Source organism: Vombatus ursinus, unplaced genomic scaffold, assembly GCF_900497805.2.
Source record: "Vombatus ursinus unplaced genomic scaffold, bare-nosed wombat genome assembly UNPS02014374.1, whole genome shotgun sequence".
Lineage (NCBI taxonomy): Eukaryota > Metazoa > Chordata > Mammalia > Diprotodontia > Vombatidae > Vombatus > Vombatus ursinus.
In genome coordinates this window covers 38,341-42,918 of record NW_020954152.1, presented here as the reverse complement: position 1 = coordinate 42,918, position 4,578 = coordinate 38,341, and the positions used below count along the sequence as shown (strand labels likewise).

Below are 4,578 nucleotides of genomic sequence, written 5' to 3'. Positions count from 1 at the left end.
CAGACACAGACACACACACACGTACATGTGGTTTTGTGTGGTTGTGTGTGTTTGAGATGAATGTAATAGGAAAGAAGTTAAACTTTTCAATTACTATTCTATCAGAATGTAAGTTCCTTAGGAACAATGTCATTTTCACCACTATATAGCACATAGAAAGCAATGTATCAATCTGTTTAATCTAAAGTATGGATAGAACTAATAACAAAGGATGATACATAAGCCTGTACCTTCAGAAAAGTACAATAAGGTTGATTACTAGTCATTCTTAAACAAATGATCATGATAATAATAACTAGCCTTTCTATATGTTTTAAAATTTGCAAAGTGTCCTTCAAATATCTCATTTGATCCTCATAACAATGCTTTGAGATAGGTGCTATGATTGTGCTCATTTTACAGATGAATAAACTGTGTCTAAGAGAAGTGAAGCAATTGGCCCAGGGTCACACACTTAATAAGTATTGGAGGCTAAATTTGAACTTCAGATTTTCTATCTACAAGTCCAACACTATCAACTTTATCACTTAGCGGTCTAAGTGAAGTTTAACCCTCATTTTCCCCATTACTCCATTATAGTTTTTACTTCTAACATGGAAAAGATATATTATGGGTAAACCTGGTTCTCTCCAAAACGTTTTTTCACTGCCTTTTTCACATCTTTGTTTCTCAGGCTATAGATTATGGAGTTTAACATGGGAATCACAGTGGTATAAAATACAGACACCACCATGTCGTGGCTCAGAGAGTAGCTGGAAGTAGGCCTCAAATACATGAAGAGGATGGTGCCATGGTAGATGACCATTCCTGTCAGGTGGGAAACACGAATAGAGAAGACTTTCTTTCTCCCAGAAGCTGAGCGGTTTCTCAGAATGGCAGCCAAGATGAAGCCATAAGAAACCAGGACAATCAGGATGGTAAAGATCTCAATTGAGCTCACAAAGGTGAAAAGCAGCAGTTCATTGACGTGAGTCTCAGAACAGGAGATGGTCAGGAGTGGAGGGATATCACAGAAGAAGTGTCTGATTACATTGGATGCACAAAAGGGTAAACTAAATGTAGCCACAGTCTATAAAATGGCATGTGATATACCCTCTACGTATGAACCAACAATGAGAGGCACATAGACGCGTGGAGTCACGATGGCTGTGTAAAGCAGAGGGTTACAGATTGCGATGTAGTGGTCATATGCCATAGCTGCCAAAAGGAAACATTCAGTGGCCCCAAAAGTAACAAAGAGAAGCATCTGGACAACACAACCAACAAAGGAAATGGCCTTATCCTCTCCTACAAAATTGACCAACATCTTAGGTGTGACAACCGAGGAATAGCAAGCATCCAAGAAAGGTAAGACACAAAGGAAATGGTACATGGGGGTATGAAGTCGGGAATAAACCACAACTAACACAACTAAGCCCAGATTTCCCACTAGGGTAAAGAGATAGATTGCAAGGAACAGCAAAAATAGAGTGACTTGTATCTCTAGCTGGTCCGTGAAGCCAATTAGAACAAATATGGCGACCTCGGTGTTATTAGGCATGTTTGCTTTGGTATTTATCCAACTCTGGGGATAACAAGAGAGTCATAACTATAAGTGAAATTTGCAGAATTCTTTTATATTCTAGAAATTCTAAACCTCATGAACGAGTTGTGCTAACATTGAGATGCTTCCTTTGAAGACCTTCCCGGAATCCTCTATGAATGTTTATTGAAAGATTATTTTTAAATGAAAAGATGAACCTATGATCCTTCTTCTAAAGCTAAACAGAATCATGTAATAATATACTAGAGTTAGTAAGAAACTAAGTCAGTAAGAAACTTGTCCTTTAAGATACTTCAAGAATAAGCATTCCTTAATAAGGAAAAAGGTTCTGGATGGATAACTTTGGATTCTACTACCACTGGGAGCCACTTATAATCTACAAAAATATGTACAGTTTTTTTTTAATATTTTCTAATGGCCATAGTGCCTGTGATGATGCTTTCTTACCCTAGAGAAAACAGTCAGAGTCATAGAATTGAATTCTGGTTCTGCTACTTAACATCTGTATGACTGTGAAGTCACTTAACTTTCCTTATTCTCATTTTCTTTTCTTTTCTTTTTGCACAACAAGTGCGTTGATTGTATAGCTACTCTATAGTTTAATCCAACTCTAGATTTACAACCCAGCAAATGGTTAAGCTTAATTTCAAGATTTGTTATTTTCTGACACAAAACTTAAAATAAAGACTGAGAGATCTAGAAGAGAATGTTAGTACCTCACAGAGTGTAAGAGCTGAAAGATGTCTGAGGGCAACAGATCCAACCCTTACCTGGACATGAATCCATAAAATATAAACAACAAGTGGTTATCCATGTTACCTTTGAAGACAACAAATAAAGAGGAATCCAACCTCCTCAGGAGCAACACATTGCTTTGTTTTTTTCATTCCTCTGATTATTAGGAAAATGTCCTTTACAGACAAATTGACTTGTCTACAAGTTTCATCATTGTCTTTAGTTCCAACCTCTGAGGTCAGATGGGGGAAAATGTATTCCCACTTTCATATGATAGATACATCCAGAAGGATAACTATTCTACCCTCTTTAATATTTATTTTTCCAGACTATTTATTTCTAGTACCTTCAAAAAAATCTCCTCATGGTCTGTTCTCTAATCTCACCATTCTTATGGAATTCCTTTGGATTCACTCTGACTTGTCAAAGTCATTAAAATGTGACATTAGGAAGTGAGCACAATATTCCAGATCTGGTCTATTAAAGTATCAGACAATAGCAAGGTCATTTTCTGTCTTGTCTCTATGCCTATTTATGATGTAAAATATGAGATCTAGAAGAAATAGTAGAATATGATAACAACTTACATGTTTATATATTGTGTTTATATAGTATGTAGCACTTCAGTTTTACAATTTTATAACTTAAAGCAGTCCTATGCGGTATGTGTTTCAAGTATTATTATCTTCAGTTTATGCCTGAATGAAAATGAGTCACAGAAGGAGTGATTATTTCAAGATATGCAAATGTACAATATGAGTCCCAGGATGATAATCCATTCATCTATGTTCTACTACTTAGTAAATGCTTAATAAATTCTTGCTGATTAACTGACTCCAAGTACAGCATACTGCCCTGTGCCGCTTAATGACCCTAGAGAATACTTAGTGCAATTCTCATCGCACAGGTTTTAATAACTATGTATCTTTGGAAAAAATCACACGACTCTCTGGGTTTCTTATTCTTCAGTTTTTAGATGAGGAAGTTAAACTAATAGTTAATTCTTCGGTTTCTATGATTCTAGTCTACAGTAGTCCTCTGACTTGGTAGTAATGGTCAAAAAAAAGGGAAAGGTATGTAGTTATTCAAGCATAAATCTGTAATCTTCAAATGGAGTGCAAAGACAGGGACCACATCTTCTTCATTTTTGCATCTTGCAAAGTATCTAATAGAGGTTCAGTGCCTAGCACATAATAGGCGTTTTATAATTGTTGACATTAACACTTCCCTAAGTATTTATTCAATGAATGAAAACATGGAAATAAACCTGATCAAAGTGAAATAATCATCTTCATCTAAATGTAGGTGACATAGTCATAAAGAACTAAAGTGCATAAGAAAAACAGATCTAGATTAGAGTTTTCATCCTTACAGTCTGTCAGACAAAAGAGATAGTGGGTGACAATGAGAAAGAATGTACTAAAGCTCAGAATTAGAAAGCTACTATAATTCTCTTTACATCAGATCTAGTTTGGAAATTTTACATCCCATCTGTGGAATAGAAGAACAGAGATTGTAAATTAAGTAGATTACGAGTATCATGTATTTCAATCACTTATATTTATTGTCCCTTAGTTATTTAATGTCTCTGAAGAATAATTGTAGAGGGACGTACCTTATTCATCTTCTGGGATAAAGAAGCACTTTAAAATTGTAAACAAATGAATAAGTAAATCTTTTAGGAAATTAGTGGAGATGTTGAAGATTACTTCTTGAAAAGTTTCTCCTCCCAGATTATGAAACAGATAATTTAATAGAAACATGTTATAGTAGAAGAGCATTAGACTGGCAGTAAAATAATTTGGATTCTAGTCATATCTCTGCCACTTATTAGGTGGGGTCATAGATACAGAACTTATGTTCTATGACCATCAGTTTCTTTATCTAAAAAATGAGATAATAATAACTTCCATATTCAAAGGATTCAGGGGTTTGTGTTTTTTTTAAATATCCCAATGTCTTTGGAGGTCCATTCAATCCTTCCACTATTGTCTTATCATGTAATAGAAGAACCCCGGGATTCTCCAGGAATATATCAATGGAGTAAAGGTTCTAGAAAATCATATTATACTTGTAAAGTTTTAAATTAGAGATTGGGGGGGCAGAGCCAAGATGGAGGAGTGAAAGCAGTGACTTGCTGGAGCTCTCTCCCCAAACTCCTCCAAATACCTAAAAAAATGGCTCTAAATAAATTTTAAAGCAGCAGAACCCACTAAAAGACAAAGTGAAACAAATTTCCAGCCAAAGACAGCCTGGATGGTTGATCAGAAAGGTATATTGCGTGGGGCTGGGAGAGGAGC

The 4,578-nt window shown here is 35.6% G+C and overlaps 1 pseudogene; it reads right to left on the bottom strand.

Moving 5' to 3' along the window:
• Positions 1-607: 607 nt before the first annotated feature.
• On the bottom strand, positions 608-1,540 carry LOC114042352 (annotated as a pseudogene).
• Positions 1,541-4,578: the final 3,038 nt, after the last annotated feature.